At 48.5% G+C, this 25,158-nt stretch overlaps 1 long non-coding RNA gene across 1 annotated transcript; it reads left to right on the top strand.

Moving 5' to 3' along the window:
• The first annotated feature begins 23 nt into the window (after positions 1-23).
• On the top strand, positions 24-22,775 carry LOC310666562. The gene is made up of 2 exons (XR_014505960.1): positions 24-692; positions 19,656-22,775. It is a non-coding gene; the product is annotated as an uncharacterized lncRNA (long non-coding RNA).
• Positions 22,776-25,158: the final 2,383 nt, after the last annotated feature.

The raw sequence follows: 25,158 nt of genomic DNA, 5'->3' as shown, positions 1-25,158 counted from the left end.
GAGAGAGAGAGAGAGCGAGCTGAGAGCAGCCATTGGGAGAAAGCGAGCGAGAGACAGGGAAAGGCGAGAGTGTGTGTACGCGTCTGGCCTCTAGGGGGCTTCGGAGAGGCGAGTTGGCCCACAACGCCGCAGCCAGAAAACCAAGAGGGGTGGGGGTGGGGAAATCTCTCTCTCTCTCTCTCTCTCTCTCTCTCTCTCTCTCTGGCTTGACCAAGCTTTGGGACATTTTCAATTTGGACTTATCATCAACTTTTCTCGGCGAGGCTTTCCATTTCATCGCCTCCTTTCCCTTCCACTGGGGAAGATCCGCGCCTAGGCTGGGTTTGAGATCTAGGCGGTTCAAGTGGGTGTGGGAGAAGGAGGAGGGGAAGGGTGAGCTGATTCTGTCTCAGCACCCACCCCCCCGTCCCACTCACGCGTGCCTAAGCTCAACCACCTCCCGCCCCCCTATTACCACCAACACCCACCACAAACGTTCCGATCTCCTTTCTTTCCCACTGCCTATAAGGGTTTGAGTGGTTTGGATGCCCGCTCGCCCTCATGGGTCCCTAACCCCCACCCCACGCCCGGGTACACGTGCTGGCACGCGACCGAGCTCCTCTCCGCCCGCCCCCGCCCCCCCGCCGGATGGGATTGTCGAAGCAGGAACATACACGCGTGCACACATACACACGTGTTACTCTCTGCCCACCGTGAGTATTTTGGCTTGCTTCTTTTAAATTTTGCCTCTTGTTTCCAGTTGAAACCCAAGGCGGGTGTCCCTTTAAGATGGGATGGGGCGCGAACACCGAGGATGAGCTTTTTTTAAAAAGGGGGGTTTGGAGAGAGAGAGAGACACGCTTTAAACGCGTTCATCCTGTCGGAGCCGTAGTCCGGGTTCGTCTGAAACAGGGAGAAGGACGGGGTCGTGTCTGCGCGCCTCTGTTGCGCTACAGGCGAGCGATAGAAAGCGGCGTTCGCAGCTTAGATAGCGATCGAGGCTTTCATGACGCCTCGGCTGACATTTGCTATAATCAACACCCGCAGTTACGGTTTTGATCACTTTTAAAAAGAAAAGAAAAGAGGAACAGGCTTGATAGATGGGCTTCTGGATTCGAGGGGTCTCTCTGCCTCTCGCCTCCAGGATACCATCACCCGCAGAACTGTCTATCTTTCCCTGATCTTGTCGCCTTTTGGTCCTGGGGGAAGAAATTGCTGAGGGGCGCTCCCTGGGTGAAGGGTTAGGTAGCTTCGGACTATCTCCCTCCGGGATCGCATTTACGACTAGCTTGGGGCCTGCCCGTCTCGTTCCTTCGCCTCACCCAATACAGTATATTTATTTTCCTTTGGTTTCGTTTATTTATTTATTTCAATAGTCTCTGGGATCAGAAGTGCCACCTTCTCTCCCCTCTCCACCTGCCCCCCCCCCCGCATTTGTTTGATAAGCGCATCCGAAAAGCAAACTGTGAAATCCCACTGTCTGAAACGGCCAGACTTTGTGTGTTTAAGAGGAGGAAGGAGGACGTGGGGTGGAGGAAGGAAAGAGAGGTGGACAGAGGCTTGGAAGCCGAGAAAGGGTTTTGTCCCGTGTGCATCGCCGCCGCCGTCAGTTTGTATCCAAGTAACGTTTACTCAAAGTAACCCACTGAACTGAACAGGGCTAATTTATCCATGCCCCTTTGTGGGTCTACTCTGAGTAAGACTAAAATAGATTCAACATCATAATTAAATTTTCGTCTTCCTCCAAGAGCGGTTACTGGCGCGGAATGAGTTACTTTTCATCCCGGCTCACTTCCCCTCTATGTATATGTGTGTGTGTGGCAGTTTATTCTTATTTCCCTTATTGCATTTATATCCCCCCAGCTTTCCTCCAGAGAGCTCCAGATCATACCTGGTTCTTCTCCCTTTCCTCATTTAATCCCCACAACAACCCCGTGAGGTAGGTTAGGCTGAGAGAGGAAGTAACAAGCCCACGGTCACGGTCCAGTGGGGTTTTGAACCCTTGTTTCTCAGGTCCGCCACTCTAACCACTACATAACTTCTGGCTCTCCCTGAAAGTTAGGGGGCGCTCGGATTTTTGAATGGTGGGTGGATGAGCTTTGGGCTGAAAGGAGGGCTTGGGGGCTCCGACCGGAAGCGCAAAGGACAGTGGTCCCCCTGTGTGGTTTTTTTGTGGGGAAGGGACCCAGACTCAGCCGTTCCTCCTGGAGATCTCTACCCCACCGCCTACTTCCTCTAGTTTTCTGCGGTTCTTTCTCTCTCTGTCTCTCTGCCGGGCTATCTTTGGGAGCCGGTCGGACGAGCCTGAAAGCTGGCAGTTCACAGGAAGGCGTGTTTGGTTAGGGGAAAAGGCGGAAGGGGCACGGGCGAGAGGCTTCGGGCGCGCGTGCTGCCAGGGGCGCCGTGCGGATGCGCTTCGGCTTCCTCGGCTTGGGGTGCTAAAAGTTAAACGCCAGCCTATGGGGCTCGGGGGGCTCGGGAGATGGCGTTTTAGTTGTAGAGGGGCGTTTGTGCAGTGTGTGACATCCGGGGCAGACCTCGGAAGCACAGCCAATGCACATTTAAAGGACGTGAACCGTCCCCTCCCCATCATGGGAACTGTAGTTTGCAAAGGGTGTCAAGAAGTGTCGCTCTGCGAGAGAGAAACTACAGTTCAGTTCCCAATATCCTTTGGGGGAAGCAGTGTGCTTTAAAATGTGCGTTGGGTGTACCTTAAATGCCCGGCGTGGATCTGCCTTATACGTTCACTAGCGCACGTGGGAGAGGTGCAAAAAAATCGCTGAGAATATAGGCAGTTGATCAGTGGAATAGAGACAGAGAGCCGCTGTGTGATTGTGGACTTTACTTCTTTAGAGGTTTTTAAGCAGAGGTTGGATGGCCGTCTGTCATGGATTCTTTAGTTGTGATTCCTGCATTGCAGGGGGTTAGACAAGATGACCTCGCAGGTTCCCTTCCAACTCTACAATTCCTAGGATTAATAAGCTAGAACCACCAGCTAGGATCGGGGGGGGGGGGGGTCCATCGGAGTTCAAACCTCCAGCGGGCCACGAAGCTTAGCTGCGTGTGTCGGGGGCCAGTCGCTTTCTCTCAAGTAACCTATTGCGCAGGGTTGTTTTGAGGATGAAAATGAGAAGAGAGGGAGATCCACGCGCACCGCCTTGAGCTCCTTGGAGAGTAAAGGCGGGGTGCAAATGTGACGAATAAATACAACTGACGAGAAAGGGGGAATGGGAAGCGGGAGGAAGAACAAGGAAACGAAGGAAGAAAAAGAGGAGGGGTCCCAAAGCTGAAAGTCTATGGACATGAGGAAAGGACGATTGTTGGAACACCTGCTTTGCTGAGGAAAATGCCAGGTTCAAATTCCGCACCTCCAGGTACAGCTGGGAGAGACCCCTGCCTGAAAACCTGGAGGGCCACTGCCGGTCAGTGTAGACAATACTAAGCTAAATGGACCAAAGGCTCTAACTCCGGATAACGAAGCCTCCCATGATAGGGGGAACGCCGTATTCGTGGTAGAGCATCTGCTCTGCGTGCAGAAGCCCCCAGGTTCCATCCCCCAGGTAGGGCTGGTAGAGACCCCTGCCTGAAATCCTGAAGGGGGCCGCTGCCAGTGCAGACTCAAGCAGATGGATCTGTTCCAGTATAAGGCGCTTTTCTAAGAGTGGGGGAGGTACAGATAGACGTGATCACCCGTGGGGAAGCTTTCGTGGATGCGCCCAAAATTTAATAGCGGACAGGGTTGTAAAATACTTTTGGATTAGCGATTGGTTATATATTACTTACCTTTACCTGACTATGTTTTCCTACTTGTAGATGGGTAGGAATAGCTCCTCTTAGCAGATGGAGGAGAAAGTGGCAGCAGAACCGGCTGAGTTAAGGGGAAAGTACACGCGTTTCTGGGTCATTGTCGGTGCGGACGTATGAATGACAGCCTGTGCTTATGAAATACACACACACACACACACACACACACACACACGGCATATTTATTGTGTGGGAAAGGTGATCTAAGAATTACGCCCAGGGAATGGTGGTGGTTAAAAAGGGTCAATGGAATTTGTGGATCGGAGCGGCCTGATCTTTCTAAAAAAACCCTCCTGCTCACAATTCGTGGGAGAGGGAAGAAAGATAAAAGGGATTGCGTTGTTGTTGGGAGACAGGCAAGTCGCTTGGGGAGGGAGGAAGGAGAGGCCGGCTTTGGCCGTCGCGATCATGTAAGCAAGATAGGAGCGGAACATCTAACGCGATTAGCTCCTCCAACATGGCTTTTTTGTGTTTCTCAAGGAGCACATGTCTAAGAGCCCTTGGCGCCAGTTGGGGGTGAAATCCTCGCAGCGTCCAGTACCACTTTGCATTCCCCCAAAATATCTCCCCTTCCCTCTGGGGCCGGGTCCCCTTGGAAAGAGCACAGGGAAGCGGGTGGCGTATGGGGAGAGAGAGAGAGAACATATACTCTTCAAGGGGAGAGTCACGGGAGCGGGACGGAAAGATTTAGCCAGACACGCGTTTTCACGATCCTCAAAAGATGGGGAGACTCGCAGCGAGTGTTTCGGAGCTCCATGCAGTCCTGCCCTATAGGAACGTGTTTACTGAGAGGTAAGCCCCACTGAAGTCAGTGGGGCTAACTTTCCAGGGGAATTGTGTCCGGGGATGCAATTTTAGTCTCAGTTGCCTGCAGCTCGTTGTGGAGAAAGACGTGCAGGGGGAGAGGCGGGCAGGAAGGGAAGGGCCGGAGTGAGCGTGAGAGAGGCTTCCTCACGGCTTCTGTTAGAAACTGGTCCAAAACTTTGTTCTTCTCCACCTTCTGGATAGAGTCCCACAAAGGAGTGGGTGGGTTAATAGCAGTGCGTACAATCCTCCCTCCCTCCCAGCTCCCGATGGGCTCTGAGCTGGTTGAGGCCTTCTGAGAAAACAGGGGAAACTCAGAATTCTCCCTCCCGTTGCCTTTCCGTGAAACCAGAAGGAAAGTTCTGGGAGACTTCTCGGTTCTCCTTAGCTCACAGGACAACAAGGTTCCAACAGACGTCTGGGCATCCGAAGTCCCCTCCTTCCCCCTCTCTTAACATTTGCAACTGAGGAGCTTTTAGTCCATCCCATCCTAGGAAAGTTCTTAAAAGATGAGCAAATCAGTATACACACCATACATTTAAGCCACATACACGCATGGACAGAATCCTGGGAACTATAGTTTGTTCAGGGTGCCAGGGTGGTGTAAACTACAGTTCCCACGATCCTTAGGTGGAGGGTATGTGCTTTAAATGCATGATGTGTACCAGGGTGTTTTCCATATGCTCTCCTCCTTCCATACAGCCTACATCCTCAGCAAATTATAATACACTTCAGTATACACTTCTAAGCTGAGCCATCGCACATGCAAAAGAATATTTAGAATCCTGATGTCCCTCACATTCCTTATTGTCACGGGTACTTTAATTGTTTTCCTGTATTACAGGGGGTTTGGACTTGGGGGTCCCTACCATCTCTATGAAGCCAGGCATTCCATGTGGAAAAACTCCCTACCCTCCAAATATTTTGTAAAGGAGTTGTGAGAAGAATGATAACAATAGGAATCTCTATCTCTCTCTCTCAGCAGTTCCTGTCAGCTTTTATCCTCACAGCAATCCTGTGAGACAGGTTAGGCAGAGTCCATAAGTGTCTGATCCAAGGCAGATGAGAAGGGCGCTGAAGATGGCTGAGGAGGGATTCCAAATAGGCCAACCTCTTCTCCTAAAGTTGTTCACTCAGAAATAAGTCCCACGTGGTTCTTTGGGCCCCAGGAAACGTGTTCTGGGTTGCAACCCTTCCCAAAGTGTATTGAATGTCAATCTCAACAGAATAATAGAGTTGCAGAGTTGGAAAGGGACCCCAGGGGTCATCTAGTCCAACCCCCTGCAGTTCAGGAATCTCAGCTGAAGCATCCATGACAGATGGCCATCCAATCTCTGCTTTAAAACCTCCAATACTGTAGTGGGATTCGTTTCTGTTTCAAAGTGCTTGAGGGTTATAGCGCTATGCCCCCTTAACTGGAAGCAAACTTCCAGAGCGGGTAAGCCCAGTTAGATCTGTCCTACAAAAGCAAGCAAACAAACCAAAAAGCAAGTTTCTTGTATCACCTTAAGCAGGAAGTCCTTCTGGCATAACTTTTTATTACGATACCTTAAAGGAGTCCACTTCATCAGAAAGTTGGGACATCACGAATGTTGTTGGCCACTAATCCTAACCCGATTTACTTGAGGGAAAAGCTACACTGAATTCAATGGGACTTACTTCTGAGTAGGCTGTAGGAGGTGCCACAACGGCCTCCCTCGGAAAGCAACACTATCAAACCTGAATGGACTTACTTTAATGAAAAGAAACATGCATAGGATTTGCTGAAGGGTGTGTGTGCGATTGTTGGCTCCACATTGGAATTACCAGAAGGGTGATCATGTCTGATTTCCTCCTGCTTCCAGTTTTGGAATGATGATTGGGGGGGGGGGGGTGTGACTGGAATAAAACTCTCGAGGCATAGACCAACAGGTTCCTACCCTCTAATTTCCTCCGCACGCCCACACCGCGACGTTACCCTTTGCGGCCCTCTAGAATGTTTACGGATTACGCCGCCTGCGAAATCGCCCGCGCTCCCCTCCTAATGGTGTGCAAACTTCCGCCGATTCCGAGTGACCTCCCAGACTAAGCCCCCTGGAGACTCGTATTCTGGAGGGAGGCCGCACTAATCTGAGGATCAAAAGCGGGAAGGTGCGAACGCTCTTTGTGTCTCCTCGGCAGCCTCATTCCACCCCCCCTCCCAGCCCCGCTGCCCCGCCTGCGTGTGATAAATCTACACTGGCGCCGACTGCGCGCTGGATGATTAATTTGCAAGCAAACCTAACCAGCCCGCCGACCCAAGTCACCCTATGGCCAGCCCAGCCATCTTAGTTAAATATTGGCCAAAAGAGCTCGGTGGTGCACGTTTTAGCCCCGCTTTTCCTCCCCCTTGGACTGCAGGGAAGTCTCGAGGACGAACTAAATCAACACAACTAAAAGAGGAGAAAGAGACAAGAAGGAAGGGGCGGCGGGGAAGGCATCGGATGGCGGAGGGAAGAGGATAACGCCGAATTTCTTCTCTGGAGTCTCTAACCAACCATCTTAGGCTCCATCTCGCCTCATCCAGGGGAGGCTAAAGCCTTTGCTCTGGGTCTCTAACCAAAGCGGCTGAGGGATGAGGGCAGATACAGCTCAGCCTTTAAATTCGAGGGAGTGGGAGAGGGAGGGTAGGACGCCTGAGGCATCGATAAGGAGGCATCTGCCTGGCGTCGATCCAGCTGTCTACACTCATTGCTATCGAACCTATGTTGATTTTCCTAACCAGAGCTGGAAGGGGCGTTCCTATTCTGTGTTCTCTACACCTTATTGGGGGACAGCGGTAGGGTTAAGGTGCTGCTGACCGCCCCCCGCCCCCCCCCCGCGCTTCTGTGAAGGAAGATCTGCCCTTCATGGACCACCTCCTCAGGAGCAGGGCAAGGTCAAGCGCTTCCTAAGAGGTGTCCTGCCAGAGTTTGTGGCATATCCAGGAGTTCGGAGAAACGCCTAGCCCTTTCTCCAGACTCTGAGGATAGGGCTGGCGGGTGTTCTCGCCCGTTGGGTACCTGTCGCAGTCAAGAGATAAGGAACGCTTTGGACGAAGCTGTCGGACTACAGATCCCAACATTCCCGACTGCTCTCCTGGCCCCACTCCTTGGGGTCCTGGGTGCCCGAGTACCCACAAAATTCCCCATGAAGCGGCCGGGCACCCACAAATTTCGGTGCCAGGGCCATGCACGCTGCATGGCACCCACGGCCCCGGGCACCCACGGTCCCGGGGCCAAGCTAACACTCCTGCTGCCTGGGACTGATGGTAGTCGGAGATCCCCGATGTCTGGAGGAACCACGAATTCCCTCCGTCCCTCGTCTACAGGCTTCCAAATTATTACATTTATTTTCCTCCAAGGATCTCAAGGTGGCCCGCGTAGTTCTCTCCCCTTCCTCATTTTATCCTCACAACAACCCTGCGAGGTAGGTTAGACTGAGACAGCTGGACTGGTCACCCAAGGTCACCGTGGCTGAGCGAGGATTCGAAGTCTGGTCTCCAAGGTCCTAGACCGACACTCTAATCACCAGCCACAGAGATACAGGAGCTTCAGCCTTGGCTCACTGTCTCAGGAGTTCAAAGAGACCCGCATCACCCACCCTCCGCCTCTCTTTATCAGCTCAGTAACGGTGTTAAGTAGGTTTTGCCAAAAGGAGGGGGGGGGGAGAGATTTGGCCAACGTCACCCAGTGAGCTCTAGAACAGATTTGCAAGTCTCTGTGGTCCAAATCTAACGCGCTAACTTCGATAAATTCCAGGGCAGGTTGCACTTAAACAAGCCTCGCGGTTTGTTTGCTTTTAAAAGATACGACTATTATCTAGGCTATTTTTTGAAATATTCTCCCCCAAATGGCAAATTATGAATGGACAAACACCTGATTGTCGCCCAGGACACTACACCGCTTCATTCTTCGGTTTTCGTTTGTCAACGCAGGATTAAACCGAGGCTGCTGTACACACTATGCCCTGAAAGTGTATCCTAAGTGCACCCTCTCCCTCAAAGAATTATGGGCACCTCAGAGTTTCAATTCCCAGCAAGACCTTATAAATTAGCCCTGAATTGAGGTGAGGGGAATGTGCTTTAATGGTCGTAGTGTGTACGCAGCCTCGGGTTGGTCGTGTTCCAGCGCTTGAAAAATCATAGCTAACCATACTGTACTTATTTATACCTGCGCCTTTCCTCGAAGGAGCTCAAGGTTGCGCCTTGTTTACCCCTCCCAATTTTAATCTCACAACAACTTTGTGAAGTAGGTTAGGCTAGCCCAAAGTCACCGGGTGAGCTTCAAAGCGGAAACTGGCATTCAGGTTTTCCCAGTCCTAAACCCTGAACCTCCAATTCAACAGTAGCCAAGGCGATGCCTTTTAGATATTGCTGAATCACTATTCCTATCCCCTCTGACCATTGGTCCTGCTGGCTGGGGCTGATGAGTATTGGAGTCAAACTACGGCTGGATGGCACCGTTGGCTAACCCTGCTCTAACTACTACACCTCACTTCCTTTCCTCTCAACGCGGATCTCCGTCTCCTCCCGCGCCTAGTGGCGTCCGCTCTAACTCTGATCCGCGAATATTTGGGCCGCTTGAAAAGCGTCGCCTTCTTTTATTTTGCCCAGGAGGAAGGTCTTTCTCATTATTCTCCTATTGCAGTGAAACCACGTAGGAGGAGATTCAGCTACCGGATTCCGGATTTAAAACTATTTAGGCAACAACGCTATTTAAAAACAGGAATACTTCAAAAAATCGCTTCGTTGGGAGTGATGTTAGGAGTATCATTCCCTCTCTTAAAAATAGAAGACCCGCTGAATACCTTCCTCTCTCAATAAGGGTTTTAAAGTGGGGCTCTTTCCCTTGCCTGTATCAGTCCTGGAGCTATTTTTAACCCTTTTTGAAATATATGTGGAATCGCTTTTAAATGCATTTAGTGTGTGCGGACGTGTATGTGGAATTGTGTTAGTGATATTTGCATTTATATATTCACCTTTCCTGCAAGGACCTCAAGGCGGCCTACGCAGGTCCCGCAACCTTCATTTTATCCTTGCAACAACTCTGTGAGACAGATTAGGCGGAGAGTCTGCAACCGGCCCAAGGTCACCCGGTGATCTTCACGGCCGGGTGTGTGTGTGTGTGTGTGTGTGTGAGTGAGTGTGTGCGAGAGAGAATTCGAACTCTGGTCTACCAGCTCCTAGCCCACCACTCTAACCACTACAGCACTCTGTCACCCGCCCCCGGGGTGACTTTCAGGGGAAAGGGAGACCTGAGGCTTGTCTCAAATGCTAGTAACCGCTGGGAGTTACACCCATGGGAATTAAGGGACGCGACTTAAGTTGGGTCCGATTTACTTTATTACCACCCTAAAAGGCGCGCGGCTTTTCCATAGGGAGCCTAAAACGGAGTCACAGACCTTGTTGTCTAGGCGGCTAGTTTGGAGCTTTCTAGAGCCTTCCCCAACCACCGCCAGGAAAGAAAAGAAGAAGAAAAAACATGCAGCAGGCGGTGTTTATCATCAATGCACTGGCCGCGGCGGGGAGAGGGTGAAATTGACGTCGGCGTCCCTTTCGCCCTAAATATGCGGCGAGCCGCGCGTGAGGTCCGGCAATCAGGCAATTACACGCTCCTTCCCGACTTAAACTTTCACCCCCGTTTGGAGGGCTGCGACAGAAGTCGGCTGCGGGGGGGGGTGGAGAGGAGGCGTTCCGAAGTGCCCTCCCGCGTTGACATATAAGCGGCATCCTCCGCCTTTTGTGGAAGCTCTGAAAGACTTTTTCAGCTGCTCATTAAGGAAGGTGGTTTTTTTTTGCGGGGGCGGGGGTGTGGAGAGTTAGTTAATCACCTCTTGGGACTGCATAAACTCCTTACACGTCGCGGGCAAGGCGAGAGGCCAGGAGCGCAAACGCATTGTTTTTCTCTCGCTCCCCCCGCCCCCCTTCGCGCGCTACCACCAGCTTTGAAAGGAAGGTAGAAAGGTCTCCAGCACCCTCGGGGCCTCGGGCCTTGTGGGTCTCGCGTTTTGCAAGGGGGAGAATGGGTCGCTTGACTTCTGGGCAGGCAGAGGTCAGGTTCGCCTCCCCAGCTGACCATGGTTAGGAAAACAGCCACTGCACAGGCCGAACGTCTAAGGCTGAGAGCCCGCAGGTCGCTTTAAACGTTTTGGGCAGCTAAAATAAAGTGGTCTCCATTAATGCTCACGTGTTGTTGATTTTAAATAGGAGTACTACTTTTTAAAAAATGTCATCTTTATTTGGGTTGTACAGTGGTACCTCAAGTTAAGTACTCAATTCGTTCTCGAGGTCCGTACTTAACCTGAAACTGTTCTTAACCTGAAGCACCCCTTTAGCTAATGGGGCCTGCTGCTGCTCCTGCGCAGGAGCCCAATTTCTGTTCTCATCCTGAAGCAAAGTTCTTAACCTGAAGCACTATTTCTGGGTTAGCGGAGTCTTTAAGCTGAAGCGTATGTAACCTGAAGCGTATGTAACCTGAGGTACCACTGTAATGTGGGTTAAACCACAGAGCCTAGGACTTGCTGATCAGGAGGTTGGTGGTTCGAATCCCCGCAATGGGGTGAGCTGCCGTTGCTCGGCCCCTGCTCCTGTCAACCTAGCAGTTCGAAAGCATGTCAAATTGCAAGTAGATAAATAGGTACTGCTCTGGCAGGAAGGTAAACGGCGTTTCCGTGGGCTGCTCTGGTTTCACCAGAAGCGGCTTAGTCATGCTGGCCACATGATCCAGAAGCTGTACGCCGACTCCCTTGGCCAATAAAGCGAGATGAGCGCCGCAACCCCAGAGTCGGCCATGACTGGACCTAACGGTCAGGTGTCCCTTTACCTTTGCCTTATTTTAAAGCCATTCAGTTTGGTGGCCATCCCTGCCTCCTGTGGTCCCTTTACCTTTAAGGTGCTTTGAGTTGCTTGGGGAAAGAGGAAATGACTAAGGAAGTCAATAAACAAGCAGGCAAGCAAACGAACAAATAATGTTTCCCTCCAAGGAGCTAGAGGTGGCATACATGTTTTCCCTCTCTTCCCCTTTTATCCTCACAACAACCTCTGAGGTAGATGAAACTGATAGACAGTGACAGGCTCAAGAGCACCCTATGTGGGGATTTGAACCCGGGTTTCCCAGGTCATAGTCTAACACACTGACCATTTCACCACACGGGTTCTCCTTCAGTTCCATTCAAAAACTTGCTCACATCACCTTGCAGGTGCTAAGCATGCAGGTAACTCCACCAATTAGCTAAAAACTAACCCTGTTTACTGACTGGTGGCGAATATTTATTTAACTTGGGGAGAGCCCCCGCCGCTTCCTAGGAAGATTTCCAGAGGGACTAGCCACCTTAGTTTCCTGCAGCAAAAGCATAGACTCTTGCAATACCTTAGAGACCAACTAGTTTATTATGGCATAAGCTTTTAAAGACTCGAGCCCACTTTTGTTAGATTCATGGAGCAAGATTTTAGCTGTAAATGAGAAGATTGCAAGGTGGGAGTCAAATGGCAATGAAATGGAAAAAATACAGTCGGTGATAAGTGTTTAAATATATGTTAAACAGGAGCACCTTTTACAGTAAGCGGACTGCTGATAACTTGCTCAGTGTTGCTGAGAAGATTGTATTAACAAATGCAGTTGGGCTGGGAGCTATTCCCAAGAAATAGTCATAGATACCACAGATATGCTGGCACTGGCCAGCTAATGAAGACACACAATGTGATAAAAATCCTGTGTCTTGATTCAGTGTTCAGAATTCCTTGATAAATTCTGATTCAGCTGTAGCCTTCCTAGGAAGAATTAATTAATCCAAAGAGTTTAATTTTAGAATCAAGGCTTTCCTCCTTTCCATTCCCATTGCCACCCTTGTAGAAGGTTTGACATTGGAAAAACCATGCAATGAAATGTCTCTGGGCCATGTGGAGACAGCATTTATCTCCCACTGGAGGGTCCGGGGTGGAGATGAGAGCTAGTGTGCTGTTTGCTAGAGAATTGAGATACACCCCCCTCCATGATTTTTTCTCTCTCACTCCTTTTCCACATCTGCAATTTGTGGATAATAAAACTAATAAGACAGTGTTGCTGCAAGAATTACCAAGATAATGTGGAGTGCTCTGAATGCTCCAGAGCACTATGTAAATAGTATCTGATATAACTGCCGCAGACAGCCGAATTTCTCCCGGATATGCATACTAAGTGTTCAGCAGCCACAGCTGATGGGTTGGCCACACATTTGAACTCAAGGGGCTGGTGGGGGCAGGCCAGAAGTGGAGATCACATTTTAGTAGTCTCCTAAGGTCTCACGCAGTAAAAGACACATGAACTGTGTATGTCTGAAATAGGCTGGGCCTTCTCCAAGTCACATTTTTTATGGACCCTGCTGGTGACAACAGGTGTTGTTCCTTGGCCTTGGGACAGGCAGTAAGAGGAGCTATTTGGAGGTGAGTCCTGGCACAGAACAGATGCAGCCAGCCAGCAAGGCCTCTTCCCTCCATTACACCCCACCTCCTCCTGCAAGGAGCTCTGAGTAGCATATATGACAGCCCCACCAGCCATTCTATCTGCGCTACAGCCCCTTCAGGTAGGAAAGTTAGGTTAAGAAAGAAGGCCAGCATTGACAGAGTGGAGATTTGAAACGGGCTCTCCCCACTTCTCCTCTATCTAGCATACCCCAGGGAGGTTCAGCTGGTGCTTTTATTATACACCTTTAAAGGTAAAGGAACCCCTGACCATTAGGTCCAGTTGTGACCGACTCTGGGGTTGCGGCGCTCATCTCACTTTATTGGCCGAGGGAGCCGGCGTACAGCTTCTGGGTCATGTGGCCAGCATGACTAAGCCGCTTCTGGCAAACCAGAGCAGTGCACGGAAACGCCGTTTACCTTCCTGCTGGAGTGGTACCTATTTATCTACTTGCACTTTGACGTGTTTTCAAACTGCTAGGTTGGCAGGAGCAGGGACCGAGCAACAGGAGCTCACCCCATCATGGGGATTCGAACCACTAACCTTCTGATCAGCAAATCCTAGGCTCTGTGGTTTAACCCACAGCGCCACCCGCGTCCCTTATACACCTTTAGGTGCCAGGCAAAAACGTTCTTCTTTAACCAGGCCTTTGGCTGATTGCCCTTTTAAAATGTGTTGGGGAGGAGGGGCGTTACCGGTTTGTTCTTATTTGTATTTTTTATTATTTCTTTTGTGTTTTTACATTGTGTTTTTATGTTGCTAACCACCCTGAGACCTGTGGGATTGGGGCAGGAATCAAATTTAATAAATAAAAATAAAAATAAAATAATAATGTCCTTAGACAGGCAGCAGTGCTTCTGGATTTCAGACAGGGGTCTCTCCAAGCCCTACCTGGAAATGGGAGGGATTGAGCCTGGGGCATTCTACATGCAAAGCAGATGCTCTACCACTGAATTAAGGACCCTGATCAGCCGATGGACATGAGTCTTGCACAGGTTCCCACTGCTTCCGGGGAAGTGCTGTAGCTCAGTGATAGAGCATCTGGTTTGCATGGTGAAGGTTCATGGTTCAGTCCCTGGCATCTCCAGGTAGAACTAGGAAAGACTAGTTCTGAAACCCTATGGAGCTCTGTCAATCAGTGAGCTAAATGGATCAATGGTCTGACTCTGTATATGGCAGCTTCCTATTTCCATGAAGCTTATAAAGAGAGGAAGTTGTGACCCTGGTGTCTTACTAACCCTGTTTGCATACAAAAAAATGTGCATTGAAGTGTTTAATTTCTCAGCATTGGCTTATGTGTAGTGCATATTTACCAGGCACGAAATACAAGAGATCTTGGGGGATACTTACTAAACATGATTTTATTTATCAGATGGTTGTAAGAATCGCTGCAATAATAATGATGGCGAAACTTACCGGAAGAATAAGAAATCAAGATAACAAACTTTTTATAAAAAGAATGGAAGTGGTTTATTGAATATTTACAGATAAATTGTAAACAGATAAAAACATTAGCAGGATTATTGTAATAACCTGCAGTTTTATAAGAGTATATATTTACAGTAGATAATTAAACAAGCAATTTAAATGAACTTGCATATGCAAAAGATATTAAAAAATAAATTTAAGGAACCACAGAAAGAGTGGGGAGGAAGTCAGATTCTGAAATGTTAAATTGATTGTAAAACTAATGAAATGTATAAATTTGAAAAGTATAAATAAAAAACTAAAAAAAAGAATCACTGCGATAATGACTTGTATCCAACTTAATTCATACTCAGAGTAAACCCATTGGAACAAATGGGCCTAAATTAGTTAGGTTCATTCATGTTAATAGGTCTGTTCTGAGTAGGTCTGATATTGGATTCAGCACAACGTATAGATCCAGTGTTAGTCATATGCAGAGTAGATCCACTGACATTAATGAACACAATCAATTTAGGTCTATTAATGCCAGTGGGTCTACTCTGAGTAAAGATCAGTCTGAATTTATATCCCGCCCTTTCCCCAATGATCTCCTCAAAGATCTCAGGGTGACATAAATGTTTTCCCCCCACAACATCGCATTAAATTTCCACAACTGTGTGAGATAGGTTAGGCTGAGAGGCAGTGACTTGCCCAAGGTCAGCCAGTGAGCTTCATGGGCAAGGATGGGGATGTGAAGCTTAGTCTCTCAGGTCCTAGTCCAAACTCTAACCACTATGCCACACTGGCTCTCACTCTACCAACTACTGATGGAGTGCATGCAGCTGATAAGAAGATAATCATTATTGGGTAAAATCAACTAATGGGGAACTGCCACCCAATCCTTTTCCAAGAAAATGTGTCCTATTCCTCCACTCTGCTGGGCTCTGTAATGAATTCAGAATGGAACCGAAGGTGTCCACAACACGTTTAAGTGGGTCCAATTTAAGAAGATCTTGTTGCATTCACATGACTGGGCTTAAGTGGGGGCTTCTCCCTAGCAACACATGACACACTGAGTGAATGCAGGCCAAAGATACTAAGAGTTCCTGTTCACTACAAAGGGATCTGTAGAGGACAACTTTCCAAAGGGTGTTGCCCATGGGTTCCCATTTCCCATCTTAATTGTGTCAAGTGAATTATCTCTTTGATGGACCTTCTAATCATCTGGGTTTTTAACATCACTTTGTTCTCACCATTCCATTTTCTCTAGAGGTCTGCTTCTATGCTTCTATAAAATCATGTTTGTCCGTGCTTAAAGTAGGGAAGGGAACATAAGGATGTAAGAAGAGCCTGGGGAATCCAACCAGTGGCCCAACTAGTCTAGCATCCTGTTATTACTGGGAAGCCCACAAGCAGGACCTGAGTGAAACTGTGATTCCCAGCAAACAGTCCGCAGAGGCCATGGAGTACCATGGAGGTGGAATGTAGCCACCATAGCTAGTAGCTGTTGATACCTTATGCTGCATGAATTTGTCTTATCCTCCTTAAAAAACCCCTGCTAGATCTGGCCAAAGGCCAGATGCCTGTGGGAATCCCCAAGCAGGACTCAAGCACAAGAGCCCTCTCCCCTCCTGTGGTTTCCAGCAACTGGTATTCAGAAGTACACTGCCTCCCACAGTGGAGATAGAACATAGCCATCAGGTCTGGTAGCTCCTGGCCCTGCAGAATCATAGAACTGTAGAGTTGGAAAGGACCCTGAGGACCATCCAGTCTAACCCCCTGCAATGCATGTATATGCAGGTGTCCCAAACAGGGATCAAACCTGCAACCTTGACATTATCAGCACGGTGCTCTAACCAACTAAGCTATGTCCTGTGCCAACTTGTTGAACTCCCAGCTTCTCAGCAACCCCATCATAGCCAAGGATGAGCAATGGAAGAGTTCTGATGGAGGCCCACTGAATTGTATAGAATTCTAGTCCTATTCGGAGTAGACCCATTGAAGTTAATAGGCATGACTAATTTAGTTTCAGAGCCAGTGTTGTGTAGTGGTTAGAGAGTTGGACCAGGACCTGGAAGACCAGGGTTCAAGCTGTCAGGTGGCCACAAAGCACCGTGGGTGACCTTGAGCCAGTCACTACCTCTCAGCCTAACCTACCTCACAGGTTGTGTGGGGGATTAGAGAGTTTAGGGGGGGGAGAGAACCATTTATGCTACCTTAAGCTCACTGAAGAGAAAAGTGGTATATAAATGCAACCAACACAACTAATTTCAATGGGTCTACTCTGAGTTGGGTAAACCCCACAGGTTCCCTCTCTTAAAGGACTAGATACACCCATAGGCAAGACAAGAGCTCAAGGAAGGGCTATCAGCTGCTTAGCCGCGAGAGCTAAATAGAGTCTTCATGTTTAGGGAGCCCTTGTCTTCGAATACACAGACGCTGCGGATGGACAAAGGCGGAAAGCTGGTTGTGCGCTAGTAGGAGGAGGCATCTGTCTGACCGCTTTTGGAAACAGGATACTGGGCTCGATGGATCTTGGATGTGCTCCAGCAGGGCTTTGGGCGATATTAGTCTGTTCATATGTTTTGGGGTTGCAGGAGCCAGAAACTCACGTAGGTTACTTCCTCCGTTTGTTCCTTCCAGACGCTCCTTTGGTTACTCGTTTGTTTCTGTCCCAAGAAGACATCACACGCGTGTGTGTGTGTTAAAAAGCTATCCAGCTTTCCTGTAACTTACTCTTACATATCCTTTGACACAGTCTCTGAATTATTGATCGGGACAATTTAGTGCAAGAGTCAGAATATTGTGTGTGTGTGAGAGGGAGCAGCGCGTCGATTTTCGAAGTTGCCTAGCTGGGGGATGCATTATTTTTAGCCTATAGACCTTGCAATGGCGCCAGCCGCTTTCGAAAACCTCATAAACCATCGGACTCTACGCATATAATCTATCTGGATCTCTCTTTCTCCTCTCTCTAATTCCCTTTCCCACCCTCCCCGCTCCCCTAAACACAGCCTGTGCCAATAAAAACATCTGGATTAGCATACATTCCCAGTTCTTCCTTGTAATCATTCCTCTTACATTGATTATTAGATATTGCATTGGACAACTTCATAACCGTTTTTGAACTATGCTATATGGCTTTTTGCCCGGGCAGTCTAGCTAATGTTGACTGCTACTTAATTTTTATGCTTACGGCTATTTTCGAGGTGTGCCCCCACCTCCTCCGCATACTCCAGTCACTTCATTTTGATATTTTTATTGGTGAAGGATCTAGCCAACGTTAAGCAATTTAAAGCCACGTTAATGTCAACGCTAGAGACTCAAGCCGCGCGCTTGGCTCTCTTCTGGTTGAAATCGACTAGACGAGCGCCTTCAATCTTGTAAGCACAAACTTACATACTTGGGACTCAGCTGCTAAGCTGAAGTCCTTGCCATAGGATTGCGCTGTAAAATCCTAAACTTTTGGCTAAATCGGGCTCCTACCCCCCCCCCCGGTGTTTCGATCGCTTTCGGAATAAGGATCCTGGCAGCGGGCGCGCAAAAGGACTCAATCCACCCATCTAATTTTGTGAGAGTGGCTGGATTATTATACACCCTTTTTACCCCGATTCTAAACACATAAAAAACCAACCACGCCAAAAAACAAACAAAAAAGCCAAACCTAAAGTCTAGTGAAATTAGAAACTAAGTGAGATTGACTGCCGAGTCTGCTCATGCCAGTGAATGCGATCTCATTGCCCTGAAATTAATGACCACATTCCCATTCATAAAATCCAACCGGAATAAATCTAATGGAGTGGGGAATTTCTCATCCGCTACCCATCCGCCCCCCCCCCCCACGCACCTTTTTAAAGCAAGTTATAAAATCTTAATAGAAATCTTAATCGGGAGTTTGGGAAAGTTTTCTTTAAAAATAAGTAGTAATAGTAGTAGTAGTAGTAGTAGTAGTAATAATAGTAATAGTAATAGTAATAGTAATAGTAATAGTAATAGTAATCCTCAAACAGAGACCAAACCAGGATTTCTTACACGCCGAGGCTCGTTTGGAGGGAAGGCGCGTTCCCTTCTCATATCTTTTAGACCCCATATGATTTATGATTGCTAAGGAATAACCCCATTTACGTCCGAGTTACAGCACAGAAACCTGCACATGTATGCACAGAAATATGTGCCGTTGAGTTCCAGGGGGACGTATTCCCATGTAAGCGTGTGACGAACTGCAGACTCAGTAACTAGGGGAATAGGAACTCGTCAGGTACATCATAGACAACGACAGGAGCGCCAACTTGGCCCCGCGGGGCCGCGACTGTGAGCGCCCGGGGCAGTGGGTGCCATGCAACGTGCATGGCTCTGGCATCGAAATTTGTGGGTGCCAGGCCCATTCATGGGGAATTTTGTGGGTGCTCGGGCCCCCAGGGCCCCAGGGAGTTAGCACCTATGGGTATCGATGCATTTAGCCTTGTATCCACTTTCCCTTGATCTTTCCACTTGTATTTCTTTATTTCTTTCTTTTTAATATTGATATTGAGTTGCTAAGTCCTACTCCCATCCCAGCAGACCCACTCAAATTAGTTGACTAAAGTTTGTCATGGATCAATAGAAATGTTTGCAGAATCAAAACAAGGATTAAAAAGGGGGTGAAAGAGAAGTCAATGATTATGTCCCTAAAGCAATACTCAGAGCAGTCCCATTCAAATAAATGGACCAATGTTAGACTGGTCTCAAAGTTACGTCCAGTGATTTCGAGTGGGTCTTCTCTGGGCAAGACTTAATTGGATATAACCAAATACTTATATTCTCCTGTTACGGGAAGAATCCCAATGGTGGGTGAGTAGATAAGGGCCATCTCAGGTTGACAGCAGGAAGCGCAGCCTCAGAAGTTCTGAGACCATTTAGCATTCCAACCATTCATTTTATCAGAAGGCAGGTGATACTTCATTTTACTATTTGGCCGGTGATCTGATTCAAACTTATCCTATCCATCTGTCTGTTTACCACAGTGTACCATATCTGACAGGCTGTGTGTGTTTTAAAGAATTGGCTCTATTGATGTTTTGCCTTCATGGTTGGTGTTTATTTATTTATTTGTTGCTGCTTTGTGTTTTACTGTTAATCGCCTTGCGCACCTTTTGGTGGAAAGGCTGGAGACAAAATAAATAAATCTATATTCTCTCTCTCTCTTTCCCCTTTCCCCTTTCTCTATAAATGATGGTGCTCTTGAAGGACACGATTTTGTGCAATTTGATCTCAGGAACGGGACTTCTATGTTGCTTTGCGGGTGAATTTTGGCCTCCTCTCTGACACCGGGACCTCTGCCTAGAAGAAGCTCAGCGTAGCAGGCCCGCAAACAAAGACACAAATCAAGAAGATGGACATCCCATCCTAAACATGTGATCCCACCTTACATGCCAACTCAACTTACTTTCCAGTTAAGAGCTGAGATATCCCAGAAGCAAGAGGCTGCTTTGTCCCTGCCTCCGGTGTCTACAGACTCGGTTTCCTGTAGACCCGGTACAACCAGGTCGACCAGATTTTGTGCTGCAGACAGAGAGCGAGCGAGAGAGAAGGCGAATGTAACTTATCACCTGTCACCATCGTGGCACACACAGTTCCTCCTAAGCCTAGTCACGGTCCCACAGACTCTCCCCCGCCCTCCGCCGAAGAGGACAAGTCGAGGGGTCCTTGCCGTGTCTCCCACCCAGCTGTATCCCCATCGCAGGCACTGAAGAAGGACATGGCAACCAGGAGCAGGGACCAGTTGAGGAGGTCGACCTCCTCCTTCTCTTCTCGCTTCACCTGGAGGAGCCGAACAAAGGGGGCATTTGATCCTGTGCTCAGATGAGCTGTCAACCGCTGCTGGTGTTTTGAAGCACGGCCAGTTAGGCAGCCGCTGCTAAGCAATGGACTGATACCTCAGAACTTTGGAGGTGGGGAGGGGGAAGGAGATATAATCTGAAGTTGGCGGGGCGGGGGGGGGAGGAGGAACAGGAGACATCTGTAGCTGGAGGACAGCGAAAACCCGACGGCGCGGGGGAGGTGTTGGTGGGAGGAAAGGGGCTGCTGTCCATAGAGGCAGGAGTAGGGGGAAATTGACAGGCAGGCGCAGGATGCAGCCCGCCGGATCGGCTGAACTAACGCCCATCTTGTAGCCGAAGACACGTTTTCTCAATTTGAGCACGGTATCTATTACCATATTGGGTTTCAATTAAAGAGACAATTAAAAAAAAAAAAAAAGCTTGAGCTGGGAGGGAGGAAAGAAAGAGAGAACGGAAAGAGAGAGAGAGAGAAAAGAAGGAATAAAGATGGATGTCAGTTCCCCAACGCCGCTTAATCCAAGTTCTTTCTTTTGCCAAAGACACATTAAATTAATGTGTCGCGGGGGCTGAGGAGACATCTCCCTAATTGTGGAGAGTAGGAAAGCCATCCGGGAGCCAAACGCGCCGGCTCGCTCGTTTCGAGGCCCTGTGATCAGCGATTGATGGAGCGCAGCCTGGCCAAGCCTTGTCAATTACAGTTTAGGCTTATACATGATGTAGTCAATTTCATCCAGGTTGGAGGGACGTCATTTCCAAAAGCCCAGAAGTCTTCTGCGCCCTCCTCCTCGTATCCCCCCCCCCAACACCCTCTTTTTCGGCTCAGCGCTTTCCCTTTCTTCTCGCCGGGGTTCAACCGTGTCTATTGCCTCGGATTCAACTCCCCACAAATACAGATGGGGATGGCCAGGCACAGCAAAAGTGCTGTCCGCCATCGCCTCCTAAACAACTATCCTCCAGCAGCGTTTTACTTAGACCCCCCCCCATCCACAAATCCAGTAAGCAGGTCATTTGCCTCTGCTCAGCTTAGAAGTTAGGGAGCTCTTATGAACCTCAAGAGTAGTTAATTTCTCATGCCTTTAAAAAAATAGGCAGTTTCTTATTCTTCCAAAAAATGGGTGCGTTTTCAAAGTTTTTCATTCACAATCTTCTCTCGCTACAGAAGGAAGGTCTGGCACAGGGCTGGGGGTGGGAGAGATAAAATTCGGAATCTGGAGTCGTCTTTAACTAAGCAATGCACTACCAGAGGCATAGGCTCAAAAAGACTGTCTTTTCTCTCAAGTATTTTTATATCTGTCGATTAAAATCGCAGAGCCCCAAATGAATACTCGTGACTCACAACACACACACACTTGACACGATGGACGTGCATTTTATTAATTAAGGGGTTGCATCTCCAGGTCTTGGGCTTCTTTTTGGTCCACGTAGTGCCGTCCCCCCATATTTTTTAATTAGAAACCTATTTTGTTCATCTGTCTCTCTCTGCACGGGTGGGGAAATAATACATTAAAATACGATGTTTAAAATCGAACTACATGCCAGGGGTTTGGGGTGCGGGGAGGGAAGGAAGGATTTCATAAACCACATGTGCGAAAACAAAGCCAGATTACATTTTGTGGGGGAAGGAAGCTAAAAGGATGAGAGAGAGAGAGAGAGAGAGAGAGAGAGAAAGAAAGAAAGAAAGAAAGAAAGAGAGAGAGAGAGAGAGAGAGAGAGAAATAGCACGAATGAGTCGTGCAGGGCCCGATCCTGCGTTTTTTATTCGTACTATATTCAAAGGAGTTTAGTTCTCAAATGAAACTGAGAGCTAAACTTTCAGAATTAGATGGCGAGGACAGTCTTCATCTCCGGAGTGGAGGTCTCTTTTCTCCGGATATATTCTCCGCTGCTGATCGTTAGGCCTTAGAGAGGCTCGGGTGCCTGCGCCTTTGAACGCCCAAGAGCTTAATTCGGAGTCGGGACGTCCAATCTGGAGCTGTTGAAAACAGCAGTTTTCTGGACATGTCATCGGCAGGAGCGAAAAGCAGGAATAAAAATTGGCTCCGGTCTTCCCTCCACCTTCTCTTCTTCTGGAGGCTGGGAGGGGAGATAATTCCTGGGATGGCAGCGAGCTTGTCCTCACTCAAGAGTTTGTTAAGGCGCTGCGCCTCGGCGCTGCGGAGCCCTGGCTGTCCCCAGGGCGAAGCGAACAGACAGGCAGGCAGGCGGGCAGAATTCGAAGCGACGCTGCAGCCAACGGCCTCTGACTTTACAGCCCCCTGTCCTGACCGTCTTCGGAGCTGCAGGAACACGTAGCCCCATCTTCGGCACGTATATACTCCTCGGAAGTAAGTTCCGCAGACTTCAGTGGCGCTTTGCTTTCAAGGCAAATGCGCAGAGAAAGTAGTTCTAGAGTATGTCTCCCTTCTTTTCTGACGAAAGGACACGAATATTTTCTCTGTTTCTCATTTATATTTCCCCCTTTCTCCCCCTCTTTTTTTTTTTTTTTTATGCATCCAAGGCGTTCTCAATAAAACCCTATCAAACGCACCGACGATATACAGTGTGATGTGCCCATTAATTAAGTCAGTGGGGCAACGCTCCAATATTTGTGGGTGTGGGTGTATGTAAGGTATACTTTATATATTGCGGCCAGCTCAGATGTCTTTGTACCAACGAGCACAACAAAGCTGCCTGGAAATTCCAGTGGGAAACTGAATTGTGGCACCCAAACAACAACTACCCCCACCCCACCCCTGGGGGCAGTGGATTATGCAGGACACGTTCCTTTGATTTGACTCTATTTCGTTTCCTGGGACTCCCCCCACCCTTACACTGTATTTCTACAGTCTCTTTACTCTGGACTCCGGAATCAAAATCCCGAAGCACAAGACATTATATATTTTTCCGTAGAAGAAAGAAGGAAACACCCCCCCCCTCCCAGCTTTAACTCTAAGTCTAGAATTTTACAGAAATGGCGAGAATTGGTCGTCCTAGACTGCATACACACTATGCATGTAAAGCACACCCAGCTACCCCAATAATGATACCCTGAGAAGCGTAGATTGTTAAGGCTATTGCTACTTGTCGCTCTGCGAGGGTTAAACTACAGTTCCCAGGTTCTTGGAGTGGGTGGGGATTTGCTTTAAATGTACAGCGTGCCAAATTTCTTTAGGACGTGCGGTCGAAGCGCTTTCCTGGAAAGCGATCTATTATACACAGGTCGGTACACACGCGAAAGCAGGTCGATTTTTAGACCGGAGAGCTCGGCAGGTCCCCTCAACTTGCAGAAGTGTCTGTGAAAAATACCCTTGATTTCAAAACGAACGTGGGAAATAGTTTCTTCGAAGAAACTCAGGGTTAGAAAAGTCTGTCTCCCTCTCTCCGCAACTCCTGCGTTCCCACTGAGGCTAAGCAACTGCTCCCCACCCCCCAAGAAATGCAGGTTGTTTTATTTTATTTTAAATTTACTTCTTTCTTAAGAAGGGGGGGGGGGGAGCGAGTGCTCTGCTGGTGCAAATAGGCAGCGACGCCTCTCTTATTATTTCCACCATCCTCACAGCGTTGCTATTATTTTCTTTCTGAAATGGGACTTCGTTTATCCCAGAAAGTCAGAGGTGGAAAGCATAAAGCCGGCCGCCCTGCGGAGCTGAAAGGGACCTCTTGTAATTCGATTTGCCCAACGCCTCTTAATTTCACGACGTCTAGAAGAGGGAATCGGGGAGACGTGGGCTTGCGCCTTGGCCCCGCGTTCCTTCGGCTCGCTGGTTCCCCAACCCCGGGGAAAAACACTGCCAAGGACCCACTTTAATGGGAAGACTACATTCACCCCACTCTACCCCCACCGATCCACTCTGCGCCCCCAGCCCCCCTCCGGACCCCGAGCACGTCGCAAGCCATTAGGCTGCCTGCGGTAATTACCGTCCGGGTAAGGTTCACTGCAACAGGCAGACGGCGATTCCTGCCTTAGGATTTTTATTTTTTATTCCCCCCCACCCCATTTTTGCAGGAGGGGTGTTGGGAACATTTATTAAACCCAGATGATCCTCGGGGTTTGGGGGCCATAAGGAAACGATTTACAATTAAGCCAATTGGAACCGAAATGCAGTCTTTTTCAAAATTTTCTTGCAGGTGTAAATAATGTTTCCTTCAAGGGACGGGGCCGTTCAGGTGCCCCTTTGCTTTAAATGTCCCTCCTCTTTCTCCCTCATTTGCCCCAGCTGATCTAAAGAGAGAGGCAACCCCACCTTTGGGACGTGCGTTTCTCGACGGGACGTCTCTGATAGAATTTTCACACACCTGCAGAAGACCCAGCTAGTCCTCTCACACATTAAGTCCTAGTCCTCCCCAGCACGATCTTAAAACCCGCGATTTTCGACAGAGGGACCCGTGGGTTTCAATGGAGCTTACTTTCAAGTAAGTGTACTTAGTTATTATTACTTAGGTATTATTATTGATGCTATTACTTCATCAGTGTGCATGGTACTTTATAAGTCCCCGCATGACTTGGGTGCTTAACTGGTATCCACTAGGATACCATTACAGTATTGTGGGTCAAATTTTATGGCGCTCCCTTCTAGCTAAGGTCAAATGGCCCCTTCCCTGTTGAACTCCCAGCTACTGAATGCTTAATAATAATAATAATAATAATAAAATTCAAACAGGCATTTTAATAGAATTTTGATTTTACAGGGTTCGTTTTAAAACTCTCTTTTGTTTCATTGGGGACAACTCAGACTCTTGTACATGGCTTAGAAAAGACAGTCATTAAGTAGTATACAAATGTGCCAAAATAAATAAAGTCCAATAAGATAGGTCTGTGCAGGAAGAGGGCTAACCAATTAAATGTTGCACACACGGAGAGAACAGAGGAAAAGAAGGGAAACTGAGGCAGGGGGCTGAGCAGGGAAAGAATATGGATTTATCTGAAATAC

This window comes from Podarcis tiliguerta (assembly GCF_965153285.1).
Source record: "Podarcis tiliguerta genome assembly, chromosome: 16".
NCBI lineage: Eukaryota > Metazoa > Chordata > Lepidosauria > Squamata > Lacertidae > Podarcis > Podarcis tiliguerta.
Note: the sequence above shows the minus strand (reverse complement) of the source record. Positions and strands in the feature narration are given on the sequence as shown.